This window comes from Pagrus major, chromosome 15, assembly GCF_040436345.1.
Source record: "Pagrus major chromosome 15, Pma_NU_1.0".
In the NCBI taxonomy this organism is placed as follows: Eukaryota; Metazoa; Chordata; class Actinopteri; order Spariformes; family Sparidae; genus Pagrus; species Pagrus major.
The window spans coordinates 16,879,609-16,894,233 of NC_133229.1; the positions used below are offsets into that span (position 1 = coordinate 16,879,609).

The following is a 14,625-nucleotide window of genomic DNA, read 5'->3' on the forward strand; positions in this document are numbered from 1 at the left end:
AGACACATCAGTTCTTCTGCATACATACTGCATAGCATGGCTTTATTTCATAACAACTATTCAGGGTTGGACGATATTGGCTTTACTAAAAACCACATATCTTCCTGTTTTGTCATGCATCCTGAATGTGATGACTATGTCACAGCTGGATTTTGTAACACTGGAACCAGTTTACTTAATAGGGACCGGCTCCGATGTCCAGATTCATTTAATGAAAACATTCCACAAGTGTCGGTGCTGCAATTGATTTTCAATAACATACAAAGTTGTTCTGAAAATGGATTAATCTGTCATTTAAAAGAAGTCAGCAGTGAGATGGTTTTATAAGAGAAGAAATGTCTCCACCCAAGGTCGTAAATGCTGTGTGGAATTCTTTTCTGTCAATGTACAATAAATTTCTGATTGCCAAGACAAGGACTACGCCTGCACTGTGCCTTACCACTCTATCATGCAGAACAAACTAATACAGCCCAGAACAGACTGTGATTCACATTATGAGTTCCTGAGTCAGCACAGCACAGAAGGTCATTTAATCAGATTTCAGATCTGAAAAATGTCTCTTCTCATCTATTTCAAGTGTAAGTTCAGCTATGTGTGCGGTATGAGAACCTTAGCTCCTTTAATCCACTGCTTCGTTCGAGGATCATTTAAGAAAGAGCGAGCACAACTCCACAATGAACTTCACTTCTTTATCCTCACACCTGAGCAGGTTCAACATTGACTTTATTAAAGAGGATCTGAAGGTATTTCAAAGTTGTGGGAGAGCGGCGGAAACAATCCTGACAGAGGAATCCAGCCAGTCTGTCAGATGAGTCACAGGTTGTGCTGCTAATTCAGGGAGGAGGTTAATCCAATGACGGTAATGACAGCCCTTCCTGTGTGTACCACCGTCCTGTTGATTCATGGCCTGCTTTCCACAAGTCCCTGGCGCTGTCACCCTATACCACACACACCCACACACACACATACACTCAGAGTGTGGTAGAGGTGTAAAAAATGTACAGGGTTTCTGAATCACTGGTTACAATACCCCCCAAAAATGTGCCTACTATGCTAACTAATTGCATCTACACTTGCATACGCAATGGAGGAAACAAAAGTCAACTATGTAGCTTAGCTAACAGCCACATAAAAGCCTCATATCAAGCTCCTTAGCCTGCTAGCATTTGTCAAGGTTAAACTGGTTGGTTGACCTTGCTTGCTAGCTGAAACAAGACAGAAAAATAGTTAAGTTAAAACATTTATTTCAATAAAACTTGAGATAAGCTCATGTTTATTTGAATACATTTTATCAATAGTGATTTTAAGGAAACATTTTACAACATTAGCTCAGACCCAACATAATTAGATGGTTTAATTTGACAGCTTTATTAAAGTTAATATAAAACCAGATCTGCTCAAGTGAAAAAAAGCAGTCAAACATAGTATTGGTTTCTGTCAACCATTCACCTTTTCCAGGAAAGCCCGCGTGGACAGCCGCGGATTAGCTAACGTGCTCGTCAGTCAGTCCACTATTGTTCTACAAGAGGTGGATCACTTTGTTCACTTCAGTTCAAAGAGTTGTTAGTCACAGTTTATGCAGTTTGTTCAGTTTTTTCCTAAACCAAGCAGTCACTTCAGTTGCATGCTGAATCTGGTGCCAGATATATATGTTCTGCTCAGTACAGTATGAGCCTTTACAAACATTGTATGTAAGGTCAACAACTCCAAAAGGCAACAGTATGATCGAATAGTCTGATTCTGATTTCTGCAGCTTCTGTGCTTTTTAGTGAGGAAGTAAATATATAATATCATGGCTAAGCAGGAAGAGCACCAGACTTTAAAGCTAATTTTACATAGTGGCCAAATTATGTAATTACATGGTTATGTGACGCACAAGGGCCCAAATAGACCTTTTCCCAGAAGATAACATTGTGAAAGAAGTGGCTGCAAAATGTTGGATGATTTTTTGTGTCACAACCTGGGAAAAATGACTCATTTCCCCTTTTAAAATTTGATCCATCTGGTCTGATAACATTTGGTAAACAGGAAGAGCAGCGCGAATAAAAAAAAAGCAGCTTTCATAGGAATTAACAGGGCCCTGCCTACGACGCTGTATCCAGTTTTCATCATGGGGATGAACTGAATTCTGATGCATTATGCTTTTTTTCCTGCTGTAATTATCTACTCTGACCTCAGGAAATCACCTCATTACATAACATTTTTATCTGAGCTCTTATGTCCCCACCACTTTTAAACACAAACCCTTGGAGACAATGGTGATTTAGTGCAGTCACTAACCATCAAAGATTCATTGTTTATGATTTGTTCATACTACCATGCCAAACCTGAAACCTAATGGCAACACTATGATGGAGGTTATGGATTTGTCACTGGGTTCACTGCCTCTTAGATCCCGCTTGCCAAAAAGTCGCCACCAGTTAGGGCATGATAAATGAGTCATGGCATAAAATAAGAACAAATCATGGTGCTGAAAGTAAGAATTACTCAAACCAGCTCACATGGAGTGTCATGCAGCTGAGGCTTGAGTTTTTGACACTTGTTCCTCTTGTCTTCATTTTTTCACCTTGCTTCCCCGTCCTTTAATCCCGTATAATTCCACTCTGCATGACTCACCGAGCCGGCACGGAAGGTAGTCTGGCACTGATTCTGTCCAAAAGGTTAGAGCATTGTGATTCAGACCCTGAAACACCATTACAAGCAAACAAGCTTGTGATGTCTGATGCATATGGTGCGTGTGGGTGTGTGGGGGGACTGAATGTGTATTCACTTACGCATTCTTCGTGGACTTGCATTGTGCGAGCAGCAGCCTGAGCACCAGGGGGCATTACGTTGAGATATTCTATTTCATCTCAGCTGTGGAGGGAAACATGGACCATAATTATTTCAGATCAGATATCACATTAAACACAGATTGTGCTAGATTTAATTAGGGGGTAATTAATTGCTGCTTTGATTAAGGGGGGGGGATCACAGATACAGACATTGTGGCTGATTCATTCAACTGAATGTGGGACAGTTGAAAAGCCTTACTGGATGGCTTTAACAGAGATTCAGCGCAGTGCTCTTCTCTGTCAGAGAAAGCCATTGATTTCTTCCCTGCTGATACCTCGCACACTGTGGCGTGTGTGTGTGTGTCTCTCTGTGTGCACGTGTGTGTGAGTCACTCATCTCTGAGCTGGAGCTGGGAGCTGTCGATGAGATGAGTGGAAAACCTGTCAGAGAGTGAGGTGGCAGTTAGACACCACTGTGGCCCGAGGGAGTTGCGGGTGAGAAATGTGTTGCCTCTCTGCTGGATTTCAACGTCCTTCTTCAACTGGAATAAAGGGGACACTGAGTTAAAGGAGGACCTGTTTATACACGGTTAAGCTAGCTTTTTGTTCCACTAGAATCCATTGCTGTATTTTACCATACAGTTTTTATTCCTGTCGTCGAAGAGCCAGAAACATGAGCTTTTCTGGCCATATTTTACAGTGGACATTCAAATTTAAGCACTATATCCTTTTATCCAAGATAATAACAATGAATTATTTTGTTAGCATTCAATTACTACAGATTCTTAGTTTTGTAATGAAAAGGACCAGATTTTAATAGTTTGATAGGTAGCATTTACTAACATTTTCTGGTAGATCCAGTTTTGGAATAAGAATGGATGTAATTAAAGATACTGTGCAGGTATTTCAGTCAAGAAATATCATCAGCCTTATGAGCACATATCACTCAACCTTGGCGCTTTCCCATGTGTTGAATAGCCACGACCCTGATACCAAAACAGTTGGGAGTAAACCCAAACCAGTCAGTAATATCGGCCAACAACGGTCTATCACAGACATACTGGAGATATACTGGTGTCAGCCTAAATATGGTCCATTATACGCCAAACATAGTTCAGATAAGATGCTTAAGGTAATTTGTATTTATTAAATTCCCAGTGAAGTCTATTGTTTTTGTGCACCCTATCATTCTGGACAATAAAGTACATTTTAAAGGGGGAATGTGTAAGACATGGCCGGATTTATGTCAAAGATGTCTATGTACTTTGTTGCAGAGATGTCGACCCTGGCCAGCCCTGACTCCTTATACCACTTTTTGCTGCAAGGAGTGATAGTCTGAAAGCAGCCGTAGTTTCAGTTTGGACACATTAAAGTTCACTACATAGTGTAATAAGTAAACAAAATAATCTCCCAAAATGTTAAGAAAGAAGATATTTTTACACCAATTTTCCTTACTAAAGAGAAAAATACAACTGCACACGAACACAAGACAAGCTTAATTGCCTTGGTAACTCATTGTAAAATACACTTAATGGGAGGCTATGGTCCAGCTGCTCTCCAGTCAGCTAATAGCCTTTAGTTTTGGAGATACCTTCGAATTCTGGTAATTTCTTACAAATTACACCTTTAAACTGTAAGAGTGTTTTCACACTATGTCCCTTTCAGCAGTCCAAACGATCTCCTTGTGAAGCAAACCACGCTTCAAATCACTGAGGTTTACCTGAGCATTGTGAACACAAAGTGCTCCAGGCTCACTTTGCCCTTTTCCATTGTATTTTATTCACAACAGATGCTCAAATAAAACAAACACGGAACCATGTCCGCTAACGCTGGCAGGGCATGTGGATGATGAGTAGTTTGCTCTGAGAAGGAAACCACTGCGTTTCTCCAGATATGAAGCAAAGGTTTACCTCCGGTCTGAGCTCCAGAGGAACTAAAGTTTAACAGAAAGAGGACTGACGCCCTATTTGAGCTGAAGTGAGCCAGAAAGAGAACTGAGCCCTCTTTCAAATGAACCAGTCTTGTACCTATACTGTTAATACAAAGCCAGGTTGTAACATGTATAGAATATGGCTTGGCAGTGTCCGGAATAAGCAGGGGTTTCCCTGAAAAAGACGATATCTGTACAGCCCCACATGTTGCTCCAAAACCTTAAAGTACCTCTCAGCATTAATGGTGCCTTCACAGACGTGCACATTTTTGTTTTCCTTTTAAACAGCCTCCCCAACTTCTTTGGAATCAGGGTTGTTAACAGCAAGTGGCTTGGAAGAGAATTTCAAGAATGATTCGCAGTTATTTTTCTTTGCTGTAATATCATATCTGACCTTCATCCAAAGTGACTGCGAACATTTCCGAGAACGCACCAGAGGGAACTGAAACCTCAAAACGAACTTGATCTGACGCCCCGAGGCACAAAGCAGCTATTATGGACAAAGATTACACTTGTTATCTCACAAGTACACTTTGCCTTTTTTTGTTGCCTAAATTCATGTTGACGTTTCACCCGAGTGAGAACGTCCTTGATGAGGCGGTGATAGTGGAGCCCCTTTAAAAATGCCTGTGCATTTCACATGGAGAGACAGAGATAATGACTGTGCAGCTATGGGTATGAATGCACACATTGGCATTTCCTCCCTCCGGGAACACTGCCCGCAATCAAGGCCTGAAACACTGACTCATCAAGGCACGTACTGTAGGGAGAGAGGATGGGTCGGAAAGACGGAGAGGATAGAACCAGAGAGCCAGAACTTGTAAAATGTTCTGTACATTCATCATTTCTTCACTCTGAGATGTTACCTTCATGAAAGCGTGTCGAAGGGGGTTCAAAGGGTTTAACGTGGTCCCTGGGGCAGATGTCGGCGTGCTTTTCCAGCTGTGGGACTGAATGTGAAGTGCTAGCTGTGGAATGACATGAGCAGCTTCGTTCACCCACTGTGGAGAGGGCGTTGGCGTGCAGAAGACTTAGTAAGCTGTGGTTATTATTCTCCTCTGGAGCACCAGCTGATGCTGATCTGCCATACAAGGCCAAAGAATGTCAAAAATGAGGGAGAGCAGGGAGTGTATGAAGCAAGCTCTCTCGCCTTCCCATCCACTTTACGTGCATGGCCGTGAGCTCGCATGGAGGCAAAAGCAGGCACCCACATGTGCACACTCACACAGAAATATTGAAGAATCAACAGTTCCCAGGCCTCAGGAGGTGGAAGCTATGCAAACTCAGCTGCTCTGACTTACAGTAAGCGAGTAAGCTCCTTGGCTTAACCACAACCTGAGTACAGATCTGTTTTCTTTTCTTCCACAGAGCTGAGCTAAGACCGTTTGCACAGACCCCCAAGCACTGGAGGCAAACTCTGCTCTGCTTGTACCATGTCATATTGTGTGATTTTTATCTACAAGAACTATTTGTGTCTGTACCCAGGCTGCAGTCAAACCACAGGCCTTCAGGGAAAGCTATTCATATCTGCCTCAAATGTAACAGCTTCATTTGAGACACAAAGCTCATTCAACAGAATGGGTGGATCATTTGCGGTTGCATTTATACCCTCCTGCTTACTTTGACATGCCCATTCGTGACAATGACAAATTGGACATCGCCTTGGTAGTGCTGACCTTTGAGGGAACAGTGAGACTTGAGGAAGCTGTTATGTTAGCTATAACCCTGCTCTGCTGGAGTATAAAGTGCTTCACAAATCGATGCGTCATGGTTTGTAACAGTGAGACGGTGAGAAAAGAGTGGATGGTACAACTATGTTCCCTTGAATTAAAGGGTAGCTACACATTTTTTCCCCAATATATTTTAATACAACGAGTGCTTACTGTATATGTATATTGAAACATGTAGAGGTCCCTTCCAAATGTGACACCAATGTAAGAGACAAAATTTGTGGCGTTGAGTGTGAAAATGAACCAGAAAGGCAAACTCATCTACAGCCAATGAGAAAAGGAGTCGATTGCCTATCTTTAATGGGTTTAAAACTAAATGTATGTACGCGCTAATTTTGGTATAAAAGGGTATTTGTGTGTTTCTGCTTTTTATTAGCTGAGGTAGAGCCACTGGATTTCAGACTGCTGAAGACTCATGCTGGCATGAGGCTAGATGCCTGAACTTGTACAGCGTTTTCAGATCCTTTACTCAAGTCAAAGTAGAAATACTACAGTGTTAAATAATCTCCACTACAAGTCTAAAGTAAAAGCACCTCATATGCAGAATGTACCCTGGGTTCATCTAGTACTTTGTGTTTTAAATTCTGACTGCTAGTTTGGAGAAGAGGAACAATTACAGCGATCGACAGCTTCAGTGGATATGTGGGTATTTCCTTAAGACGCACCTAAAAAATTGTGAAACTATCCTTTAACTGTGTGAGCTGACTGCCAAGTTAGAAAAATCAAGTGGTCGTGATGTCACAAAGCTTCCATCAGCACACAATAAAACTATTTTATCTGTGTCACGGTCTGGTGTGACTGACAAGACATCTGATCAGGTTTTGCACAATAGTTTTCCTCTCTGTTTCAGGCACACTTGCTACAGCTGGATTATGCAACCTGCTCTGGGAACCGGAATTGAACAGTGGTCCCTTGAGAAGAACCTCAGATTTACATTTCACTGCAGCTCTTACATATACACCACACCCATATCAGTATTGGAAATGAAACTCTGGGAAGTTTTTTCTGTTCAAAATCAGCATGAGTAACTCTTATTTTGTTGGATGTACACAACTGTATTTTGTGTGTGTTGATTCTGCGTCATAGGTCCTGGAGGGAAACTTGAGGGAAGGAGGCGTATTCATACATCAGCATGAGACAAAACAAGTCTCAGGTTTCAAATCAACAAGTTGTTCTGGCAGAAAATGAGCGGTTTCCTGTTGGCTTCAGCACAACTATCCAGACATAAATCTGATAACTGAACACATCATCTTTAATCAAACAGGTTAATCAGGTTGTTCACATAACACCAGTCACTTCTTGTACTTGCACAATGCAATGTTACAAAGTGCATGTTATTGAAGGTGAAGTACTTCCACTCTCAACTCTACAGTAATGTTACCTTCACGTCCAGCCTCAGTGATCACAGTGCTTTTTCATCCTAATTTCAAAAAATGAGGTCAGAGGCTGTGTACAAAAAAGAGCCAAGCGACCTAACGTTAGCCAAGCTGACGGACTAGCTAATGTCGCTAACGGTTATCTGATCTAGACACTGAGGCGATTATCAAAATTATCCAAAGAACTATATATAAAAAATAAACTGTATATGCTATTAATAATATGTTGGCTACATAGTTATCTGTTAAAAGTGGAGTCTAAGGATGAAAAAGCACTGAGAGATGATCATAACGATGGAGGCAACATCACTGTCAGTTATTCACTTCACTTTTCACAGTTAACCTAGCGTTGTTATATTAGCTTGTCACTCAGCTAAGCTTACATTAGGTCACTATGGCTCTTGTTTCACTTGGTGTTTGGAAGAGCTGACGTAGACTGTAACAGACAGCAGTAAAGTCCCCACCTCACTGCTCATGATCGTGATGGTGATTTTCTTCATTTTAGCAGCTGACTGTCTAACCTTGCTAGTGAGGTGATTTTCAAAACGATAAAATAATGCTGAAAACGCTATGAACAAAAACATCTTTAAGGATGAAAAAGCACTGTTACCATGGTTGGAGGATGGGCAACGTGACTGTAAAATTGACACAGGAAGTAAACAGAGGTGTGAGTGTGTAAAATTTACATACGTCACACTACCTTGGCCAAGTAGAGAAGTGTCAAGTGTGTGATTGTATTTGATGCTGGCTATGAACAAAAAGACTACACAGACACTCTGATCTAGAGTGTTAACATAATGTGGTGATCCTGACTGAGGCCATTTTCATTTTGGCACCTGTAGCCGCTGAGCCTCGCCCCATTATCAGAAGGCGCTAATCCACTGGATCCTGTTAACCTCACACACACACACACACATACACACACTCGAACACTGGACCCCTTTACCCATAACCCCCCTTCCGAGTTAATTAGATTGCAGTCTGTTCAGCGGAGAGGGAGAGTTTTGGGAGCCATCCGGGGCTCCAGTAAGCGCCTGTTGTGGTGCTGCAATGTTAATAGTCCTGGATTAGTGAGACAATGGAGGTGGTGCTGGGATCAAGCTGTGAGGAGGCAGGGTCCACAGATGGAATCAGCATAGCTGCAGGGCCGGGCACACACACACACACACACACACACACACACACACACACACACACACACACACACACACACACACACACACACACACGCGCGGGACAAGGGAGTCAACGCAAATGTGCAAAGATGTGTGTATGTACACTTACACAACACAAAAGCACATTACATGCGCACACTGCTGTTTTTCACATTTACTCCACCGCAAAAGATCACATGATCACATTGCAGAACACATTCCAGCCACGAATGTGAGCATAAATAACACAAATTTACACATTTGTTTCAGACATCATCTCCATAGTCACATTATCATATTTCACAATCGCAGACAGAAACTGTTCTGACAGAATTCTTCAACCAGATTCCTAACATAATCTGATTGTACAGTTCACAGAGGAGAACAGAGCCTGTGTGTGTGTGTATGTGTGTGTGTGTGTGTGTTGACTCACTGTGTGTGAGTCGATGATCTTGGAATGTCCTTCTCCATTGTGCCTGATGCTTTTGATGTTGGCAACATGCTGTGATTCAAAATAATAGACAGATACAGAAGGAGGGGACGCATGGAGGATAACTCTGAAAAGAGAACAGAAGAGAAGCGATGCAGTAAAATACCACCACATGGGAAAAATGTGTGTGGATGGAGGGAACAGCAGCAAGATGAGAGATGACAGATGGTGTGATAGGTTACATATTAAGATATTAACACATCCTGATCTGAGCGTGTGCCAAGAACCATCCCCCTCCCCCTAATGTACATAACTCTATCCCACGCATTTCAGGTTAATATGTGTCAAACAGTAACAACGCTCACACAGCTCTCTAGGGAATAATCTGACGGGCACACACACTTCGGAAGAGGTTTGGGGGGGAAATTAAATGTCACCCCGTTGAGATGTGAATAAATAATCTAATGTAGACCTGGGTTATTTACAAATGAGCCTTCGGGGTTTTATCTGCTCACATAACTGGCCGGGGGTTGGATCAGCTCAATGCGAAACACCACAAAAGGAGTTTAGATAACTTAAAAAAGGAACACTGCTTTCTGTGCTTGGCAGCTTACATGATATTTATTGGCAAATATTGCCATGATGGAAAAACATTAAAGGCCAGAGTCCACATAGAAAGCTTTTTTAGACTCGTTTTGTCCAACACTCCCCCGTCTCACAGAACAGATACTCTTTCCTTTTATCAAATGTGTCAATGCATGAGTACCCCAAGACCCCCTGTGTTTTTTAACTCCAAGTCTATTTGTCTTTCACAGGCGCAATTAGTGAAGCATAACCTCCACTGATGGCTGTTAAATCAACCAAATCATCAGCTGTTTATGTTGTAACCGACTGGTTCTTGGGCCGTGACAAATGCGGGAGACATATTTGTATTTTTTTTAACGGTAACACTTCACAATATATGAATAAATCAGGGATTACTTGATTAATAATTAATTGTAAATGAGATTAACAGTTATTCAAGGACCATATAGAGATAACGGTGAGATATAAGAGAACAGATGATATATAGAAGAATCTTTAAGTAATGATTAGTTCATAAAAATCTTTGAATCGACATACTGACAATTTCTGTCCCTTATTACTTTATGATTACGATATGATACAAAAAAGAGTAACTAATGATTAAGTAATTCTTTATTAATGAGTCTACTTGTTGACTACTCAGTATCATGTTTCGCTTCACTTGAAGGTAAACAAAAAGAGTTACTTATGATGAAGTAATTAACTAGTTTGTGCCAGTCACTCAACTGGTCAGTACACTGATTCACAGATATTTATTAATTAATCATTACTTAATGAGTCATGAATGTAGTATCTCCCAGTCTGTTATCTAGTAAGTCATCATTATCTACTCTTTAGTCCTTAAATTACAGTTATGCAGGAATTACTCATTAACGATTCATTAACTATCAAGTAGTTCCTGATTCATTCCTCACTCGTTCTTTAGTAACTGCTCACATTTTTGTGTACTTAATAGTTCTCATGTCTCCCTGTTAAAGCAGAAATAGACAGATTTTCAATGTCCCCCCCTCCTAGCATTTCCTTGTGGTAATACTGTTGTCGCCGCTGTTGCAAAGACAGCGTTAGCAACATGGCTACCGCTAGCAGCCTGACTACTGTCCAGAGCAAAAAACAAGAATCTCAATTCGACCTAGAAATCCAAATCTATCACTATGTCCTGGTGGTACAATGAAACACATTGCAGCAGGGGAACAGATTGTGACACAACACCAGCACTCTCCATTGTGTCATTTTCCGTCCATTCGCTCTTGTTTAACCTCCCTCTTTGCCTTTTTTGTCTCCTCCATCAGCAGGGTATTTTTCCTTTTGCAATGTAGAGAATCCATAGTTATTCCAGTCATTCCACTGTTACCAGGGGATAGTGACCAAAGAAATCAATGCCTCTTGGTTGCGCAATGGCAGCTTACTTTGTGCTCGAATTAATCCAATCCGACGGCATTATGGAGGCGAGGCTTATAGGGAACCGTTCTATATGCAGGTGGTTTATTGCAATAACAATGGTAAAATGTTGATGTTCAGCAGGTATAATGTTTACCAAATTAATTTTCTTAGTTTAGTGTGTTAGCATGCTAATTTCTGCTTACTAGCCACAAAGAACAATTGAGACTGATGGGAATGTCAGTAGTAGTGCAGGTATTTGGTCATAAACCAAAGTACTGGGCAAATAAAGATTTTGACCTGATAACCTGATGCCAGATCAAAAGGCAGGGGAGCATTCGTCCTGAGGGGGGCTTACAACCAGATTTCTTGACTATATATCCAGTTGTTATTGAGACATGTTACTCAAACCACAAATTTCAACCTACTGGTGGTAATAGAGAAAAAGTCAATTGTTGCCGACTGGCTGACAAACCCCCATAATGCAGCTAAAACACTAATGTTCATGTTATAAAAGGGAAATTAAAGTTTGTTTGGTGATTTATGTAATGATCAGTGTCTTAAACAAAAATGTTCTTCAGCAGCTTTATAACTCTTTATCACCATGTCTCTGTGTGGCTGCTCTGGCTCTTGTTGATATGGGAGCTTAGCAAACACAGAGGTGTGGTAAGTGCAATGTCTCCTTGAATTTCCTGTTCCAAGAACACACTCATATAACGTGTTCTTATGCAAATGATGGCGTAACCACACTTGTGTGTTGAATTGACTTGGTGAGAGGACAAACGGCAAGAAATGGTCATCCTGGCAAAACACTAGCAATGTTATGCAACTGTAATACAGGGAGTGTGGTGGTACTTGCAGTATCTTTAGTAAGGGTTTAGTTTTTGTGACCCACAGTTTTCAAAATGTGAATCTTTTCAGGTTGAATGCAACAAAGTACATTTAGAGTACATTAGAACAAATTTGAGGTACTTGTGCTTTAGTACTTTAGAGTATTCGCATCACTTATGTTCACTGTTTTAGTTACTGGTTACTTTACAAGGTAAGATTCAAAATGTATGAGGAGCATATCAAATATGTATATAATATAATCAGTACAGCTACGACCCAGAACTGCGCTCTGCCAAGGCCTAACAGTCCCCTTAAGCCTGATTTCTTTCATCAAGATCCATGCATTATTCCCTCAGAATTTAACAAAAAGGTAGTAAAATTCCTGGCAATGTTAAAGAAAGTGAGGAAAATTCCTGGATCTGTCCCTTCTCTGGATCTGCACCAACAGTGCATGTGTAATAATAATCTAATGTAGTATAACAGTATCACTTGGGCCTTTCTTCTGCATTTAGTACTTTTAATTAAAGCACATTTTTCCAAGTGACATTCCAAAAGACAGAGTAAGGAATACACTTACACTGGTCCTCAAAGCTGCATTACTGTTCCCTATGATCCTATCCCTATCATTTAAAAAACATAAACATAACTATTTTATAGACACAGCTGGCAGAACCTGCTCCCAAAGTCTGATGTAATGTTTTATCCTCCAGCAACAAAAGCCTGATTTCCTATTTATTTTTACAGTAACAATATTGGTTTACCCTGTATGCATTTAATAGTTACTCAGTAATTCGAATAACACTGGCACTGGTTCAAGGTTCCTCTTGAACACAAACTTCTTGTCTTCTTTCCTTGTACTAACATACTGTATTTGTTCCAGGCCATCGCAGGTATGCATTAAAAAAACACACTGCAATGTGTGGGCTGTAATCTGTTACTGTTATAAGTGTTAATGTTCATCCCTCATCCTTTTGCACCTTTTTTTGTCTTCGCGCATCGACTTCTACTGGAGCTTACGATAGCAGAAATTATGTGAAGTACTGTAGGCTTGATGAAACAAATCACACACTGACACGTTGACCAAAGACAAATTATAATGGCATATCAGCAGATTTTACGCAACGAAAGGATTTCGGTAGAAGCTTTAACTTCTATGAGTAATTTGCTTCGAGAGGCACTCTCAGCCTGTTTCTGCTTGTTTCCATTCAAAGTCAAACATCACTCATGCCTGATCCTCTGGCATTTTCACATTTAAGATGCATCTAGCTGTATCTGTAAATCCAGCATGACCTTTTAACTACTCCGCTTTTTCATTTCCTTGGCAAAATACATGAGCACACTTGATTCACGCAGCTACCACAATGGGCTGTTATGCAATCATTAGTCAGCCCTGTCTACATTATCCTGTCATTTTGTTTTTCCATACAGACACACAGGCTCTCTTCCTTCCTATGGTGACACTGGCACACTGGTGGTTTAAAACCCCGGAGGATCTTTCGCCTGACTGTGGCTTCAGTAGAGGACACCATTACAGTTAGAGGACAATGGAGGAGGTGGTAAACAGGAGGTTGAGAAGGAGAAGAAAGAGAAGGACAGATGGGAAGACACATAAGACTGAGACAAAGGCTTCAATAGATCGTCTACTGTTGAAACCATTTGCGAAAAGACGATAAATCATCATGATGATCATGAAAAGTCCACATGTTTAAAATTAACCACGCAGAGATGCTGAGGAATCGCTCATGATTCCTCCATGTTATATATCTCTGCATGAGAGCCCATCCCCCTTTCGTGCCTGCAGTGAGAGCAGGCAGGCTGGTAAAGTTGGGGGCAGGGCGACTCTCTTTCTTTGATTCTCTGGAGCCTGCTGACAGCTGCTCGCTGAGGCCCGGGGCTGCTGCTTACTGCTGGGCCAGAACCACAGCCACATCCTGGAAGATTCAGCGAGGATCTCATGCATGCTCACCGCCACGAACGACCACAGACCGGAGCAACCTGAAATAAAGACGGCCTTGACAAAGAAGTCCCGATGTTTACTCAATCTGTCCACTTGTGTTAATATTTGAGGAATCCCTGTGTGGCTGCGCAGTGTGGGAGAGACACATGACTCACAAGCGCACACCGTTTAACGGTTTAAAGTCCATCACGACTGACGGCTGCTTCCTGTCGGGGTCCAAACTGTGATTACCAAGGTCACGTGGCTTGACCCTCTGGCTGTCATGTAAATTGTCAAGTTGAGCCGCACCCATATCCTTCAGAAATGTTTCTAGTGTCTTCCTGGAATTGCGCAGGGCGAGTTTGGGAAAGGCTGCATATTTGGCAATTATAGGAGAAAATAAATTGGAAAATTGCATCATGTTGAGGAACATGAACAGCTGAAATGTCCTCAATCAGAATTAGAATAACTTTTATGGCTAACATGGACAGATACGGACATT

General features: G+C 41.3%; 1 long non-coding RNA gene across 1 annotated transcript; it reads right to left on the reverse strand.

Annotated features, from left to right (window-relative positions):
• Positions 1–798: 798 nt before the first annotated feature.
• Positions 799–3,421, reverse strand: LOC141009701 (uncharacterized). The gene is made up of 3 exons (XR_012180151.1): positions 2,775–3,421; positions 2,502–2,649; positions 799–938 (listed from the first exon to the last, which is right to left on the reverse strand). It is a non-coding gene; the product is annotated as an uncharacterized lncRNA (long non-coding RNA).
• Between the last annotated feature and the right edge of the window lie 11,204 nt (positions 3,422–14,625).